General features: G+C 43.4%; 1 long non-coding RNA gene across 1 annotated transcript; it reads left to right on the top strand.

Moving 5' to 3' along the window:
- The first annotated feature begins 1,830 nt into the window (after window positions 1–1,830).
- On the top strand, window positions 1,831–18,296 carry LOC117505629. Its single transcript, XR_004559185.1, has 3 exons — window positions 1,831–1,843; window positions 17,057–17,065; window positions 18,066–18,296. It is a non-coding gene; the product is annotated as an uncharacterized LOC117505629 (long non-coding RNA).
- The last annotated feature ends 1,226 nt before the right edge of the window (window positions 18,297–19,522 follow it).

Raw genomic sequence — 19,522 nt, 5'->3', positions numbered from 1 at the left:
CAATCTTTTGTTTTTAGATCGTCCCGGGACTTAGGTCTCTCATTTTTACTGTTAGATTTTCCCATTTTGTGTTTTCAGAATGTTTTAGACCAGTGATGGTTTTGCCCCTACAGGGTCCTAATCCACTGGTGTTGTTACAATCACAGGGTAGTAATCAACTATTCTGAGAAGTGCGTTCCCTTTCGCCACCCCGGAGGGCACGGGAAGGCCTTGCCTTTGCTTCTTCTCAAAACTTACTACTTACTTTCCTGTGAGATTTTCATAGAGGGGAGTCGAAGTGACTCCACACTCTCACTCAGTCACTTTTATTACACTCACACACAGTTATTTTATTTACACAAATACACAGAAACACTTTTAATAACCGTACGTGTATTCTTAGGTCAGGGGAGCTCGCCCTCCCGTGGAATTTAACTAATGTCCTGCATTAGGGGACTCCACCATCCCTGCGAGGTTTAACTGCCTTTTCACTGTGCACTTATTTCCCTGTTTAACCGTGACTTTCTGTCACTATTTCACTATTTCAACATTTCTATTTTACGCAGCCTACTGCACCATTCACAACAACAATTTTATCAGAATCAAATTCTATACTCACACTCCGTCGGTCTCTTTCCCTCTCGGTGATCCCGTCAACCTTTCAGATCCCAGCCAACGGATTGAGCCAGTCCCATCAAAGGGTCTGAGTTACCTTGGCCAAGGATTTCTCTGGTGTCGATCACGCTCGCTGGATCCGTCAGGTCTGTTGGGATCCCGGACGAGCCCCCAGTCTTTGTCGGGTTTAGAATACTGTACCTTTGATAAGAGGAAGAGACAACCAGGCAATAAAACAAGTGAGAGATAGAATTCAATTTAAGCTCGCGAGGAGTGCAGTCAGGCTGTACACCAAAGCTACACTAAAGTCTGGCCTGCGCTCCCGCTCTTTTTATTTAGGACTTCCCTACATACATGGGCGGTACAGCTCCTGAGGGGAAGAGTGATAGCGCGTGAGCTGTTGCCGCAGAACTGCTGATTGCACAATACATTCAGGATGTTCAGAACCTTTTTAATCTTGGGCTCGGTTAATATGTGTTTAAGACATCTAACGATTAATCACACTTCTTCTGACAAAAGGACTAATGTATCACAATCACACTGTGGTTGGAACATTCAATTCTCTATTCTTTATCTTACTGCTCAGCTTCGGCTGCGTCCTGCATGAGTCACCTTCACATGTCCTAAAAAGAGCTTAGCGTGCACACAGAGATACCACAACTTGCAGAAACACATCATGTCACATATCTTAAGTAACCTTCACCCATCACATCAGTACAATACACTTTATCAGAGCAGAGAGAACTACATTCGACCAGAGCAGAGAACACAAAACATGCATGATAAAATAAAACAGTGTATCTACAGAATAACTCCAACACATACACTCAACAAAAATATAAACGCAACACTTTTGGTTTTGCTCCCATTTTGTATGAGATGAACTCAAAGATCTAAAACTTTTTCCACATACACAATATCACCATTTCCCTCAAATATTGTTCACAAACCAGTCTAAATCTGTGATAGTGAGCACTTCTCCTTTGCTGAGATAATCCATCCCACCTCACAGGTGTGCCATATCAAGATGCTGATTAGACACCATGATTAGTGCACAGGTGTGCCTTAGACTGCCCACAATAAAAGGCCACTCTGAAAGGTGCAGTTTTGTTTTATTGGGGGGGATACCAGTCAGTATCTGGTGTGACCACCATTTGCCTCATGCAGTGCAACACATCTCCTTCGCATAGAGTTGATCAGGTTGTCAATTGTGGCCTGTGGAATGTTGGTCCACTCCTCTTCAATGGCTGTGCGAAGTTGCTGGATATTGGCAGGAACTGGTACACACTGTCGTATACGCTGGTCCAGAGCATCCCAAACATGCTCAATGGGTGACATGTCCAGTGAGTATGCCGGCCATGCAAGAACTGGGACATTTTCAGCTTCCAAGAATTGTGTACAGATCCTTGCAACATGGGGCCGTGCATTATCCTGCTGCAACATGAGGTGATGTTCTTGGATGTATGGCACAACAATGGGCCTCAGGATCTCGTCACGGTATCTCTGTGCATTCAAAATGCCATCAATAAAATGCACCTGTGTTCTTCGTCCATAACAGACGCCTGCCCATACCATAACCCCACCGCCACCATGGGCCACTCGATCCACAACACTGACATCAGAAAACCGCTCACCCACACGACGCCACACATGCTGTCTGCCATCTGCCCTGGACAGTGTGAACCAGGGTTCATCCATGAAGAGAACACCTCTCCAACGTGCCAAACGCCAGCAAATGTGAGCATTTGCCCACTCAAGTCGGTTACAACGACGAACTGGAGTCAGGTCGAGACCCCGATGAGGACGACGAGCATGCAGATGAGCTTCCCTGAGACGTTTCTGACAGTTTGTGCAGAAATTCTTTGGTTATGCAAACCGATTGTTTCAGCAGCTGTCCGAGTGGCTGGTCTCAGACGATCTTGGAGGTGAACATGCTGGATGTGGAGGTCCTGGGCTGGTGTGGTTACACGTGGTGTGCAGTTGTGAGGCTGGTTGGATGTACTGTCAAATTCTCTGAAACGCCTTTGGAGACGGCTTATGGTAGAGAAATGAACATTCAATACACGAGCATCAGCTCTGGTTGACATTCCTGCTGTCAGCATGCCAATTGCACGCTCCCTCAAATCTTGCGACATCTGTGGCATTGTGCTGTGTGATAAAACTGCACCTTTCAGAGTGGCCTTATATTGTGGGCAGTCTAAGGCACACCTGTGTACTAATCATGGTGTCTAATCAGCATCTTGATATGGCACACCTGTGAGGTGGGATGGATTATCTCAGCAAAGGAGAAGTGCTCACTATCACAGATTTAGACTGGTTTGTGAACAATATTTGAGGGAAATGGTGATATTGTGTATGTGGAAAAAGTTTTAGATCTTTGAGTTCATCTCATACAAAATGGGAGCAAAACCAAAAGTGTTGCGTTTATATTTTTGTTGAGTGTAAATAGTCTAAACTATACGCTTATCAATCAATCAATCAATCAATCAATTTTTTTATATTGCGCCAAATCACAACAAACAGTTGCCCCAAGGCGCTTTATATTGTAAGGCAAGGCCATACAATAATTATGTAAAACCCCAACAGTCAAAACGACCCCCTGTGAGCAAGCACTTGGCTACAGTGGGAAGGAAAAACTCCCTTTTAACAGGAAGAAACCAGAGATCGATCACTAATGATTAAATGCAGAGTGGTGCATACAGAGCAAAAAGAGAAAGAAACAGTGCATCATGGGAACCCCCCAGCAGTCTACATCTATAGCAGCATAACTAAGGGATGGTTCAGGGTCACCTGATCCAGCCCTAACTATAAGCTTTAGCAAAAAGGAAAGTTTTAAGCCTAATCTTAAAAATAGAGAGGGTGTCTGTCTCCCTGATCTGAATTGGGAGCTGGTTCCACAGGAGAGGAGCCTGAAAGCTGAAGGCTCTGCCTCCCATTCTACTCTTACAAACCCTAGGAACTACAAGTAAGCCTGCAGTCTGAGAGCGAAGCGCTCTATTGGGGTGATATGGTACTACGAGGTCCCTAAGATAAGATGGGACCTGATTATTCAAAACCTTATAAGTAAGAAGAAGAATTTTAAATTCTATTCTAGAATTAACAGGAAGCCAATGAAGAGAGGCCAATATGGGTGAGATATGCTCTCTCCTTCTAGTCCCCGTCAGTACTCTAGCTGCAGCATTTTGAATTAACTGAAGGCTTTTTAGGGAACTTTTAGGACAACCTGATAATAATGAATTACAATAGTCCAGCCTAGAGGAAATAAATGCATGAATTAGTTTTTCAGCATCACTCTGAGACAAGACCTTTCTGATTTTAGAGATATTGCGTAAATGCAAAAAAGCAGTCCTACATATTTGTTTAATATGCGCTTTGAATGACATATCCTGATCAAAAATGACTCCAAGATTTCTCACAGTATTACTAGAGGTCAGGGTAATGCCATCCAGAGTAAGGATCTGGTTAGACACCATGTTTCTAAGATTTGTGGGGCCAAGTACAATAACTTCAGTTTTATCTGAGTTTAAAAGCAGGAAATTAGAGGTCATCCATGTCTTTATGTCTGTAAGACAATCCTGCAGTTTAACTAATTGGTGTGTGTCCTCTGGCTTCATGGATAGATAAAGCTGGGTATCATCTGCGTAACAATGAAAATTTAAGCAATACCGTCTAATAATACTGCCTAAGGGAAGCATGTATAAAGTGAATAAAATTGGTCCTAGCACAGAACCTTGTGGAACTCCATAATTAACCTTAGTCTGTGAAGAAGATTCCCCATTTACATGAACAAATTGTAATCTATTAGACAAATATGATTCAAACCACTGCAGCGCAGTGCCTTTAATACCTATGGCATGCTCTAATCTCTGTAATAAAATTTTATGGTCAACAGTATCAAAAGCTGCACTGAGGTCTAACAGAACAAGCACAGAGATGAGTCCACTGTCCGAGGCCATAAGAAGATCATTTGTAATCTTCACTAATGCTGTTTCTGTACTATGATGAATTCTAAAACCTGACTGAAACTCTTCAAATAGACCATTCCTCTGCAGATGATCAGTTAGCTGTTTTAGAACTACCCTTTCAAGAATTTTTGAGAGAAAAGGAAGGTTGGAGATTGGCCTATAATTAGCTAAGATAGCTGGGTCAAGTGATGGCTTTTTAAGTAATGGTTTAATTACTGCCACCTTAAAAGCCTGTGGTACATAGCCAACTAACAAAGATAGATTGATCATATTTAAGATCGAAGCATTAAATAATGGTAGGGCTTCCTTGAGCAGCCTGGTAGGAATGGGGTCTAATAAACATGTTGATGGTTTGGATGAAGTAACTAATGAAAATAACTCAGACAGAACAATCGGATAGAATCTTTATGATCAGAGAATTTATTCTCCTTATACAGGACAGAAAACCTCGCGGCTCATCGACTGTTTCATCAACAGAAACACCTAATTTGGTGCTTTCAGACAAACTGATGGTTTCTTCACAAAAATCCCGTGAACGACTTTTAGTTTTGGTGAAACACTGCGGATCTGGCTGTATCCGCTGCGGCGACCCTGAACAAAACCGGGAGCAGCCGAATGAACAACAACAACACTTATAAAGGCAGAAGTAGACACAAAAACTGCAAATACAATCTGTTGGACTTTCCGCACACTTCTGTATAAAATTTTATAGTTTACATATTTTTCTTGTTACATACGTACACAGACGGCCGTTACTTCAAGAGGAAAAAAAAAACAGGTTTATTTTTAGGTGTTTGATTTTGTTCTACCAAAGGTATTCAAAAGTTAGTTCTGTCACTGTCAAACACTGACAGATTTTTGGGAATAGTTTTGGTGTTCATCTTTTTTTATGTTTTATTTTTTGCTTTGATTCCTGGGACAGACTGATATAAATATATATTATCCATAGTGAGAAATGTGTGATTTAGCAGTATGTAAGTCACACTGGAGTATCAGTCCCAGAACCTCCCAACTAGTAAATAAATGCAACTAAAGCAGAACTCTAAATGATCAGAGCAGCTGAACGGCAGCGTTGTAAATCCTATACATCAGAAAAATGTTGTTCCCCTTTAAGACGCTCCTCGTTCCACCTCCACCATCGACCTCTGACCTTACAGGTACAGCAGCAGACATCATGAACCGATTCTAGTTAATAACCAGCGCTCACCCGGGTTTATTCTCCAACTATTTCCCTGCACTATGCAGGCGAGGAAAATGATGACAAACCCCAAATAAAATTCTTTACCAATGGCTGGAAATTTTCTAAGAGTCATTTTAGTGTTTACACTATTGTGTAAACAAACTTTTGAATGAAACCTGAAGTTCCAGCTGAAATGTTGACAGCAGAGAGTCGACTGGATCAGGGGACACAAATTTACTGGAAATATTGATGCTGGAAGTTGAGGTTCTCCTCCAAAAATTCAATGACTGTTTAAAATTCCTTGAATGCCATCTTGTTTCTGTGAATTTTTTTTCCTCACTCACACAACTTGGAAACTTGTTCAATTTTGGGTATATTTAATAGTTTTTGTAGCGCGATGGCCTCGATTAGACCTGATTAAATAAAATATATTAATCCTCTCTCAACCACACAAACCCACTGGGACAGAGACTGTGTTTCCACCTCAGTGGAGAAATTCCTAAGTCATCTGGAGATCTTCAGATAAGTTTTGGAGACATCACCCCCTGGTCAAACACTGCCTTCCAGAGAAAAACAAGGTTTAATTTGTGAACTACATGGCATGATAATGGCTTAACGTCAGAATCTGAGCTTCTCTAGCACAGGAGAACCCAAAACGTTTATGATCAAGATAAGACAGGAACTCTCCTCATTCAAGGGGGGGACCCTTCCCCCACGACCAGATGGGCCGTAAATCATAGATTCTTCACAACTAACTTTTATCTTGAGTAAAACAAAGAGAAGACCTTTGGTTTGAAATAAGAATTTACATCAGTATGTCTCTCATTTATACCTAAAGACTTATAATGTTGTTGCATTGATTATTCAAATGAAATGCTTTGCATGTAGTCATTCCATTTAGTGATGTGCTCATGTTAACTGATGTGTGTGTGTGTGTGTGACCTTTCTGCAGAATATAAAATGCTGATGTTGAAGTACTCTGTTTATCCAAAGGATGTGTTTAAATGTCTCGTAATAATGTGTTCATTTGGGTGCCTTAGAACAAATAGTATTTCAAATTAATTAATGTGTTTCAATAGTTGAATCATTTCTACCTGCTCTAAGACATGAAGTGTCGGAGATCACACACCTTCAATGGGCGGAGTTTAGTGACGAAAGTCCCCCTTTAAAAGTTAGAACAGAGTCTTTCTCTGCTCCCGCTCTCTTCTGCAACTTTTTCCTCTCTCTTTTGCTTAACGCTTAATTCTATTTTAGGCCAAGAGCCATTGCTAAGTTAAGCTACCACGTGGCATTCTTTGATTCTTTACCTTTGGGACAGTGCTTAATTTGTAAAGTGGGAGGTCCCGGAGCGCAGAGGATGGGTGGCTCCGGTGCAGAAAAAAAAAAAGAAGGGTGGGGGGGGTTTCTTGCGAACAACGCTGTGCGCCACACCGAAAATAAACTGGGCATGTACTGTAGGCCTAATAACACTAGTCACACCAAATCCGGATAGAGTACAAATTTTAATGATGTACAGTGGTCCCTCGTTTATCGCGGGAGTTACGTTCTCCGCGTTCACACCGGGCGCGACGCGAACGACTGCAGCCACAGGTTGCCATGTAATCCCTATGTAAGGACGCGTTTTGGCGCCAAACCACGCAGCGCGACGCGAGTGAAGCGACGTGAGTGAAGCGACGCGAGTGAAGCGATTTTGAGCGTTTTGCGCGTTTGTGGCGCGATATTGCGTCACGTCATGTCGCCCTCCTCCCCAAGTTGAAAAATCTGAACTTTTCGTCTTGTCGCGCCACGATGACCAATCAGGGACTGAATATGTAGTGACGTGGAGATGTCTGGAGTTTGACTGAAGATGTGAACATGTCCTGTCTCTGGTAGCAGCCTGTGAGCAGGACTTATGTCTCTTTTGTCCTTTATTTCACAATCATGACAGAGATTATTTTACTTATTAACTACAGAGATGTATAATAAAGCAAATAGTGACTGGTTTCTAAAGACAATTATGACAGAGTTTTTTTGGGAAAGAGCGAGGAGCAGCCTCACAGCAAACCGCGGACTTTCTTTCTTTCTTTTTTTTTCCTGTTTTTACATGCGCGCGCGAGCGAATCGTCTGTGTGGAGAATATTTTATTAATTAACTACACAGATGTATAATAAAACAAATGGTGACTGGTTTCTAAACACAATTATGACAGAGTTTTTTTTTTGGGAAAGAGCGAGCTGCAGCAAGCAGCAGAGTTTCTTTTTTTTTTTTATTGTTTACATGTGCGCGCGTGAACGGGACAGTTGGTCCTCAAACTGGGTCCCGCAGAGGCGGAAGGACCGCTGAAAGCAGCCGTCATCCAGACGCAGTTCCTGCAGGAAATAATGATCCTCTCTGTATTGGGAGCTTTTCACAACAACTTGCTCCGTGTGATCAAGGTCCGTCATGATGACTTGACGCCGAGCAGAATGGAAGCTCCTCCTATTTGATGACGCACCGGGGTGAATTTTCGCAGCGAAAGTCCACCCAAGCAGAGCGACACACCGGGCAAAGGAGGCGCGTCCGTCGCCACGTGACCCCTGTGAATTTGTAGCGTCTGATCGCACCCGGTGTGAATGCAGCATTAGAAATCTGCGAAGTACCGGTATTTTTTTACACTGCTTTACACACTTTTCTCAAACAGGCATTAACATTTTCTCACTTTTCTCTCTTGTGTAAACACTCTCTTTTTTCTTCTGTGGGAGAAGATTATAAACAGACACACGCAGAACACAATGCGCGGCTCTCCCTTCACTCACTGCCTCCGGGGGTACGGATGCAGGACCCGCAAAGAATCCAAGTCCTCTCTCAGTGGCCATGGAGCTCTGCGGCTACTGTTGTGTGGGCCGCTGAAGAGGAGGTACTGCTGGCCCACCACCAGAGGGCGCCCTGCCTGAAGTGTGGGCTTCAGGCACGAGAGGGCGCCGGAGCAACCGGGAGTGGCAGCTGTCACTCATCATCAGCACCAGCTGTCATTCATCATCACCAACCACATCACCATAAAGGCCGGGCAGCATCTTCACCTCGCTGCCGAGAAATCGTTCTTCCTAACAGGTAAACTACTCAGCCTGAACCAACACATCAGTAGTAACGTCTTTTGCTTCTGTGTGTAACATTACTGTTGCAGACATACCTGTTTGTATGTAAGGAGTAGTCGTGTGTGGGGAGTTGGCGTACTCTGCTCCTCGGTTGGAGGCGACGAACATACCGACAGGATCTGCACGTAACTCTGTAAAACTGTGATTAAGAGGTGGAGGTGTTTCCCACCCATTTCTGACTGTTTGGGTGTGCACGCACCCACCATCACCTGTCTGTTTTTTTTTTTCTGCCAGCAGTACCAGATCTGATAGCCGGAGGCAGTGGCCACCTGGGGACTCAGCACTTGGTGGCTCCGGAGTGCTCCAGATCCATTGGCAGTGGAAGACGTGTGGAATCTGGCTCTTCTCTGGACAGGCGTCTTCTATCCTCAAGCCTGCCCACACGTCACCGTGAATTATTGACTGCTATTCTAAATTGTCTTGTCTGTTGTTCTGTTGTGCACATTTACAACATTAAATTGTTGTAAGTAAGTCCCTTCAGGGCTCCCTTGTTTGCACTCGGGGTCGCCACAGCAAATCCAAGGTGGATCTGCATGTTGATTTGGCACAGGTTTTATGCCGGATGCCCTTCCTGACGCAACTCCACATTACATGGAGAAATGTGGCAGGGGTGGGATTTGAACCCAGAACCTTCCGAACTGAAACCAAGCGCATTAACCACTTGGCCACCACCCCTGCTTCTTGTTGTATTTTGGCTTATTCCATTGTCTGTTCATTTACGCCCCCTGTTGTGGGTCCGTGTACCTACACTTTCACAGCTACGGTCAACATCTGGATCAAAACAGCGAGCGTAGCTTCTGGACCTGTTGCCAGATTTGGCACAATTCCGCACAGCAGACAGGAGGGCGGCGGTGTGATTGGCAGTGAGAGCAATCGCGGTGATTTATTTATTTTTTTTTTAATATTTTGTTACTCAAGAGAGGTGGCGGATCACGGATCCAGTATAAATAGCTGGTGGAGCCAACGTCCGAGGTTCTGGAGCGCGCTCCGGCTTGCTCCCCGTCAAATTAAGCCCTGCTTTGGGACGCTTTAAAGGTGTGTCAAGCTTTTGAATTTTTAAGAGAACTTCCGAGCTGAGCTTTTCAAATTAAGAGCGAATTTACAGAAAAAGCGACTTTTCCTTTTTTCATTCAATTTTCAACGCTCTTATTAAAGTTTTACTTTTTCTAAAGTCACAAAGACTTTAATTTGGCTCCAACCATTTTGAAAGCTACTAAGAACCATTTTCAACAAACACCTTCCACCCCTGAGTCACTGCACGCTGACAACTTCGCTGATTCCACACCTGACTGCAGCAGCCGGTGAAACCAGCTGACACCAGCCCTGGGATCACACCGGGGACACACCTGAGTGAACCCCTCCGACTCAGGTGAGCTCACGCTGAGATATCAGCTTACCCGACAGGTAAACCTCTCAGCCGTCTCTGTGCCGTACGCACATGATTGTTTCTGAACTCTTTGCAGTTGTAACCTTCTGAATACTTACAGCTTGGAGCTGGTTTTGTGGGAATTTGGAGGAGCAGGCATTTCCACTCCTAAATTTCCTGAGTATTACATAAGGCACTGCACATACTCAGTTTTCCAGCTACCTGGGAGTGGAGGACTTTTCCCTCAGGAAAGAATTGTGATTTTGCTGACTGTTTACTGGGTGTTCACACACCCACCATAACCTGTTTGTTCTTACTGCCAGCAGTACCAGATCTGACAGCTGGAGGCAGTGACCACGTGGAGACTCAGGACTTGGCGGCTCCGGTGTGTTGCAGATCTCCGTTGGCAGTGGAAGCCGTGTGGGGCCCGGCTCTTCTCTGGACAGGCGTCTCCTATCCTCAAGCCTGCCCACACATCACCTGTGATTTCATTGACTGTTACCTAAAGAGCAGCATCTGTATTCTGTTGTGCACATTTCACAACATTAAATTGTTATATTTTGGCATTTCCATTGTCCATTCATTTACGCCCCCTGTTGTGGGTCCATGTCATTACACTTTCACAACATCAATCAATCAATCAACTTTTTTCTTGTATAGCGCCAAATCACAACAAACAGTTGCCCCAAGGCGCTCCACATTGCAAGGCAAGGCCATACAATAATTATGAAACACAGTCTACGTCTAAAGCAACATAACCAAGGGATGGTCCAGGGTCACCCGATCCAGCCCTAACTATAAGCCTTAGCGAAAATGAAAGTTTTAAGCCTAATCTTAAAAGTAGAGAGGGTATCTGTCTCCCTGATCTGAATTGGGAGCTGGTTCCACAGGAGAGGAGCCTGAAAGCTGAAGGCTCTGCCTCCCATTCTACTCTTACAAACCCTAGGAACTACAAGTAAGCCCGCAGTCTGAGAGCGAAGCGCTCTAATGGGGTAATATGGTACTACAAGGTCCCTAAGATAAGATGGGACCTGATTATTCAAAACCTTATAAGTAAGAAGAAGAATTTTAAATTCTATTCTAGCATTAACAGGAAGCCAATGAAGGGAGGCCAACACGGGTGAGATATGCTCTCTCCTGCTAGTCCCCGTCAGTACTCTAGCTGCAGCATTCTGAACCAACTGAAGGCTTTTTAGGGAACTTTTAGGACAACCTGATAATAATGAATTACAATAGTCCAGCCTAGAGGAAATAAATGCATGAATTAGTTTTTCAGCATCACTCTGAGACAAGACCTTTCTAATTTTAGAGATATTGCGTAAATGCAAAAAGGCAGTCCTACATATTTGTTTAATATGCGCTTTGAATGACATATCCTGATCAAAAATAACTCCAAGATTTCTCACAGTATTACTAGAGATCAGGGAAATGCCATCCAGAGTAACGATCTGGTTAGACACCATGCTTCTAAGATTTGTGGGGCCAAGTACAATAACTTCAGTTTTATCTGAGTTTAAAAGCAGGAAATTAGAGGTCATCCATGTCTTTATGTCTGTAAGACAATCCTGCAGTTTAGCTAATTGGTGCGTATCCTCTGGCTTCATGGATAGATAAAGCTGGGTATCATCTCCGTCTAATAATACTGCCCAAGGGAAGCATGTATAAAGTGAATAAAATTGGTCCTAGCACAGAACCTTGTGGAACTCCATAATTAACTTTAGTCTGTGAAGAAGATTCCCCATTTACATGAACAAACTGTAATCTATTAGACAAATATGATTCAAAACATAAATGCTACATATCAAGGGTCCCCTGTAGTGAGGCCTGAATATATGTAAAGTAGTGTCTCCACTCAAATCACCAATAATCACTACTTTCTACATTTTTATTGGTGCTCGCGTGTGAGGCTTCATCATTATTATTCACTACATTATTATCGGTGCCTCCGGGTGAGGTTTAACCCATATTCGTTACATTATTATTGGCGTCCCGTGTGGAGGCATTAAAATTGCTACATTTTCGTAAACAAAAATGAATAATTTGCCCAAATTTGAAGTTGTGCAGTTTAGAACAGAGCTTTGATGAATCAAACAAAACCATCACAATTAAAATGTATCAAAAACTGGAGGGAGAGAAGCATTTTGGGTGAATTTTATTTTCCAAATGAACAGCAAAAATTCAACCTTTTTTGTGGAAGAATTGTGAACAGTGTTTAAATGAATCAAACCAACTTATTTGAATGAAATTCAATAAACTAATCACCAACGAGAAGAAATACTTTGCAGAAGTCCATATTTCCCCCCCAAATGTATAATTTCATATTTCCACAAGGAAGAATTGTGAAGAGAGTTTAGATGAATCAGACAAAACCAAGAGAATTAAAATCAGAAACTGAAGAAGAAAATGTGTTTTGATAAATTTCACTATTTTCACCATAAAAAATTTGACATTTTCCAAAAAAATTCAAAATATTAATATTTTGTGAGGAAGAATTGTAACCAGTGCTTCAATGAAGCAAACAAAAACATGATGATCAAAATCCACCAAGAACTGAAAAATGAAAAAATTGTGGTGAGTTTAAAAACCTGGATTAGGGTTAGGGTCGTCAAACTTTGGCGAGCTTTTCGGAGCACGCCATTTCACTTTGAACGGCTGTCACGCCCACATACTTCATCGTAGATCCTTCAAACTTGCTGGACATGATGAGGGCTCCGCCCTGAACGTCTACATATCTTAAGTTCCCACCTGCGCCATAGCGCCCCCCAGTGGTGGCGGGAAATGTCCTATTTTTACTTTAAGAGGTCCTGATGTCACATACCTAACCCAATCAACTTCATTCCACTTCTAAAACATGCAGAACAAATTGGTGAACGTACGCGATGAACGCTGTGAAGTTACGAGTAACGGCGTCCGTGTGGCGGTGTGCCGAATATTGCCCATTCGCCATGAAATTACGTTCTTCCTTTTGACGGCTTTAATTTTGTCATATCATCATGAAAATTGATACACTGGTCGAGCACGACAACCTCTTACAATTCATAGGGGTGTCGCCCATGGGCGGGGCAAAATGCCTCAATAGCGCCCCCTTGAAACTTTCAAAACCCCACCCCATAGGGGTTTTTTTGGAGTAGGGAGATGAAAATTGGTACACATGTGTGACTTGCATAGACATACAAAAAAACCTCTTGCACCATGGGTCTACTCCAAACAGGAAGTCGGCCATTTTGAATTTTCTTCTCATTTTGGCGTGATTTCCACATGTTGTATTTGAACGAACTCCTCCTAGGGATTTTGTCCAATGCACTTCAAATTTCTTCCACATCACCCACAGACGATACTGCCCAAAAGTTATTGAAAGCTTTTCTTTATGTCGAAGGGTGTGGCCGCTATGGCGCCGCCATTTTTACCCTTCTCCATGGAACATTATACTTAAACAGGTACTGATGTCACATACTTAACACCATCAACTTCCTTCCACTTCTAAAACATGCAGAACAAGTTGGTGAACGTACGCGATGATCGCCGTGAACTTACGAGTAACGCCTTCTGTGTGGTGGCGTACCGAATATCGCCCCTTCGCCATGAAATTACGTTCTTCCTTTTGACGGCTTTGTCATATCATCATGAAAATTGACACACAGGTCAAGCATGACAACCTCATACAACTCATAGGGGCCTCGCCCATGGGCGGGGCAAAGTGCCTCAATAGCGCCCCTTGAAAATTTCAAAAACCCCTCCCCATAGGGGTTTTTTTGGAGTAGGGAGATGAAAATTGGTACACGTGTGACTTGCATAGACGTACAAAAACGTCTCTTGCACCATGGGTCTACTCCAAACAGGAAGTCGGCCATTTTGAATTTTCTTCTCATTTTGAAATGATTTCCACATGTTGTATTTGAACGAACTCCTCCTAGGGATTTTGTCCAATGCACTTCAAATTTCTTTGACAGCATCCAGAGATGATACTGACCAAAAGTTATCGAAAGCTTTTCTCTATGTTGAAGGGTGTGGCCGCTATGGTGCCGCCATTTTGACCCTTTGCCATGGAACATCAAGTCATGATAACTCCTTCATGCTTTGCCTGATTGACTTGAAACTTCACATGTATGATGACGGTTGGCCCCTGAACACACCCAGCCCTTCTGTTTGTACACTGAGTGCCCCCTAGTGGATGAACAATCAACATGTCATAACTCCTTGATGCATTGTGTGATTTGTTTAAAATTTTAACTGTGTGATGAGTGGTTGCCCCTGTATGCACATGCCCACATGTGGTCACAAGGGCACCCACTGGCCTGGGTAGGCGGTTGCGCGGAACGAGGGCCCGTATATGACTGCTTGCAGTCCTAGTTATTATTATTATTATTATTCTCACTCTTGAAATCAAAATTTCGGCCTCTTCCCATACTCAAAAACTCACCGAACTTTCCAAAGTCGTCCGGCCGGATCCGAAATTCGATATTTTGGGGGCGTTGCACATGGTCGCTGAAAAATTGTGAAATAGCGCCCCCTAGAAATGTTCAAAAACCCCTCCTCTGTTATGTGGGCCGCTGAAAAGGAGGTACTGCAGGCCCATCACCACCAGAGGGCGCCCTGTCTGGAGTGCGGGCTCCAGGCACCAGAGGGCGCTGCCGCCTCACAGGAGCAGCCGGGGTGACAGCTGTCACTTATCGCCTATGACAGCTGTCACCAATCATCTGATCAGCAGTGGTATATCAGCAGGACGACATCACCTCTTTGCCGAGATATCGCTCTACCTTGAAGGTACTGTTCTCAGCCGACTGTGTTGTCTTTGTCAACATTAACACTTTGTTACTTTTGTGCGTGAAGTAGCAGACATTCTTCCGACGAGAGGAGGAGGTGGTTTTCCCGCCATACGGGTTGCTGGGTGCACACGCACCCACCTTTAACTGTTTTTGTTCCTCGCCAGCAGTACCAGATCCGACACGCGGAGGCAGTGGCCACCTGGGAGTTCGGGACTTGGCGGCTCCAGTATTCCCGGGGTTCGGTGGCGGAGGAAATCGTGTGGTTCCGGTTCTGCTTTGGACAGACGTCTCTCATCTTCGAGCCTGCCCACGTGACACATTGTGTGGATTGACTTCTTGTCTATTGTTGTAATCTGTTGTGTTTGTTGTGCTTTTTGTCACAACAGTAAAGCGTTGTTATTTGGCTACCTCCATTGTCCGTTCATTTGCGCCCCCTGTTGTGGGTCCGTGTTCCTACACTTTTACAACATCCTCATTGGGCTTTTTTCATCATAGCCTCACGAAATTTGGTACACATATTTACCATGCCAGGATGCACGAAAAAGTCTCTTACTGTCATGGTGAAATATCGACAGGAAGTCGTCCATTTTGATTTTAAGTTTCGATTTTGAGCAAATTTTTGCCATTTTTGGCCATTTCCACTACTTACATTTGAACGAACTCGTCCTAGGGATTTCATCCGATTGTCTTCAAATTTGGTCAAAATCATCACAACACAATGGTGATCAAAAGTTATCAAAAGATTCTAATTAAGTCAAAAGGCGTGGCTGCTAGGGGTCGTCAAACTTTGGCGAGCTTTTCGGAGCACGCCATTTCACTTCGAACGGCTGTCACGCCCACATACTTCTCATCGTAGATCCTTCAAACCTGCTGGACATGATGAGGGCTCTGCCCTGCACGTCTACATATCTTAAGTTCCCACCTGCGCCATAGCGCCCCCCGGTGGTGGTGGGAAATGTCCTATTTTTACTTTAAGAGGTCCTGATGTCACATACTTAACCCAATCAACTTCATTCCACTTTTAAAACATGCAGAACAAACTGGTGAACATAGGCAATAAACACCGTGAAGCTACGAGTAATGGCTTCTGTGTGGTGGTGTACCGAATATTGCCCATTCGCCATGAAATTACGTTCTTCCTTTTGACGGCTTTAATTTTGTCACATCATCATGAAAATTGATTCACAGGTCGAGCACAACAACCTCTTACAATTCATAGGGGCGTCGCAAAATGCCTCAATAGCGCCCCCTTGAAACTTTCAAAACCCCCTCCCCATAGGGGTTTTTTTGAGTAGGGAGATGAAAATTGGTACACATGTGTGAATTGCATAGACGTACAAAAAAGTCTCTTGCACCATGGGTCTACTCCAAACAGGAAGTTGGCCATTTTGAATTTTCTTCTCATTTTGGCATGATTTCCACATGTTGTATTTGAACGAACTCCTCCTAGGGATTTTGTCCAATGCACTTCAAATTTCTTCCAGATCACCCAGAGATGATACTGACCAAAAGTTATCGAAAGCTTTTCTGTATGTCGAAGGGTGTGGCCGCTATGGTGCCGCCATTTTGACCCTTCGCCATGGAACATCAAGTCATGGTAACTCCTTCATGCTTTGCCTGATTGACTTGAAACTTCGCATGTATGACAGCTGGACCCTGAACACACCCAGCCCCTCTGTTTGTACACTGAGCGCCCCCTAGTGGATGAACAATCAACATGTCATAACTCCTTGATGCATTGTGTGATTTGTTTAAAATTTTAACTGTGTGATGACTGGTTGCCCCTGTCAGTCATGACATCGTTAATGTTTCTTTGTGATTTTGTTTTAAAGCAGGGGTGTCTAAACCTTTTGCAAAGAGGGCCAGAACTGGCAAGGTGAAAATGTGTGGGGGGCTGGCCATTCAGCCTGACATCCTTTGAACCATTAACATTAAACGCATATGAACTACTTCATGGAATGTTGATTGCAAATGCCATACTTTTTATTTCTTCAAACAGAACACAAATAATTCTAAAGAAGTTTATAACCAAAATGACGGCCTTTCACATATGAAGCCCACATAAAATAAAGAAAAAGTCTGTCTCCAAAAAAAATCTGTCAGGAAGATTAGGGTTAATTTAAAACATTACACTACATTCACTAATAAATTCTCACTGTAAACTTCGAAATTCAAAACGTAAACAGGAAAATAACACAGTTGTCTTATTCAGAAGTACAAAACATTGAGGGCCATATTGCATCACTCGTTCTTTTGGTTTTCAATTGACCATCAAAAATTAAAAAACTAAAATATGCTATTTGATTACGAATCAGACAGCAAAAACAAAAAGGCCGTATTTTTCATTATTTCAATTTTAGACGCAGCTCAAAAATACGAAACAGAAAAACAGGCTGCTGGACTGAACTTCATTTTAATATTTAATTTGTTGGGTTTACAGAACCCACTTTGATTGTCAGCTGAAAAACAAAAGAACAAATGATACACGGATTGACATGACTCAGTGCATATTCATAAGTGTGGTTTTGATAATCACACACACACACACACACACACACACACACACACACACACACACACACACACACACACACACACACACACACACACACACACACACACACACACACAATAAATTCAATGAGATTTTATAATTTATTCACGTCATAAAACAACTCGTCTTATCTGCACTCGTGACGGGTGATGCTGAGATCTGGACTCAGTAAATAGACCAGGTCTGGCTCAAAAACAGTGATTTTGATTTGCAAGATGTCACACAGGTGAGAGTCACTTAGTCTCATCCTCAGGCTGGTTTTGTTAATGTTCATAATCGAGAATGTCTTCTTGCACAAGTATGTCGAGCCAAAAACAAGCTCAGTATTTTCTTTGCAAATGTTCGAATCTCTTGGAACCTGCCTTTATCCAGCTGGTGGTAAAAGTTCACAAGCGGGAGCTGTTGGTGCCGACTGCGACACTCGGCGTCACAATGCAGCTTGATGGGCTCCAGCTGCAGGTGGTCTGCAGCGTCATCAGGGTCCACGGAGACAGGAGAGGAAAAAAGCCTGATCTCCTTTTCAATAGTGGAAAAATTCCAAAAGCGCTGTTGAAACTCCTCAGCCAGAGATGAGATGTCTGCTGCATACCTCCTCATTTACACACTGATATTGTTCTGTGGAAAAGCGGTCATTACTTCCTGCAGCGATGGGACATGTGTGGTACTGGCCTGTATGTGACAGGTGCCTTCTGAAAAGTTGCAGCTTGGTCCCAAAGGTTTTGATGTGTGAATACAGTTGGCTCACCACTGAAGGCTCATGTTCAGCACGTTCAGATGTCGTATTATGTCAACTAAAAATCCAAAATCAGACAGGCACACAAGGTCAGACAGTTCTGGCATCGGTTGTCCCTTTTTTTTTTGCCAAGAATTGTTCGATTTCCTCCCTAAGAGAGTAGAAGTGCTGCAATGCAGACTCCCGACTGAGCAGTCTTACGTTGTTGTGATACATGACATCTCCGTATTCAGCCTGGATGTCGAGTAGAAACTGTTGAAACTCGCGGTGGCACAGGGCTTTGGAGCAAATAGCACTAATTGCCGCTATCATCGGTTTCATAACATGATCATATTTCAGATGTTTGGCGAGAGAACTTGTTAGTGAATAATACGGTGGCGTTTTATCGCTTTGCCTCCTTCTTCGCTGACTCTGTTACAGACTAGAGTTGATAATCCACTTCGCTCGCCAGCCATGGCAGGTGCACCATCAGTAATAATCCCAGTGACTTTATTCCACGTCATCCATGGCGGAACAAACAGAAACAAATAACTCCGTTCCTCTTGTTTGGTCCTTAAAGCTCTGGAGGTCAAGTAGCTCTTCACTCACGTTCATTTCACTGTCCACTCCTCTAAAATAAATAAATAAATAAATACATAAAAAATAAAAAAATCAGTGAGCGGTGTCCGATGCATCCGTGCTCTCCACGGATGCATCACGGATGTCCACTCCTTTTGCCTCTGTCTCTTAATATCAGATGAAACATCTTCAGTTCTCCTACCGACAGTGTTATGAAGCCAGGCACGTGGGCAAACTCTTGCTTTCTTGTCAGGACAAATTTCCTCTACCATTTTCATCACGCGGTCTCTGATAAATTCACCCTCAGTAAAAGCTTTGCAGTGCTTGGCCGTCAACATTGCCACCTCATAGTTGGCCTTTGTGGCATTTCCATTTGACTCACTGGCTCTTGTGATAAAGCGCTGCTGTGCTGTTGAATCAGCTTCCAGTTGCATCAATTTTTCCGCGCATTTGTTCACAGTTAGCTTGTCGTAGTTAGCATGTTTCGTCTGGTAGTACCTCTTGATACTGAATTTCTTAAAAACAGCCACAGTCTCTTGTCAAATTAGGCAAACAGTTGTTCCGTATTTCAGTGAAAAAAGAAAAAAAAAAACTCCAATTTCCACTTGTCCTGGAAGCGGCAGCCCTCGCTGTCAACTTTTCTTTTTTACTTACACTCGCCCTTTTTGAAGTGGGCAGGAAAGGGTCGCACCA

Source organism: Thalassophryne amazonica, unplaced genomic scaffold (assembly GCF_902500255.1).
Source record: "Thalassophryne amazonica unplaced genomic scaffold, fThaAma1.1, whole genome shotgun sequence".
In the NCBI taxonomy this organism is placed as follows: domain Eukaryota; kingdom Metazoa; phylum Chordata; class Actinopteri; order Batrachoidiformes; family Batrachoididae; genus Thalassophryne; species Thalassophryne amazonica.
This window is presented reverse-complemented; position numbering and strand designations above follow the sequence as displayed.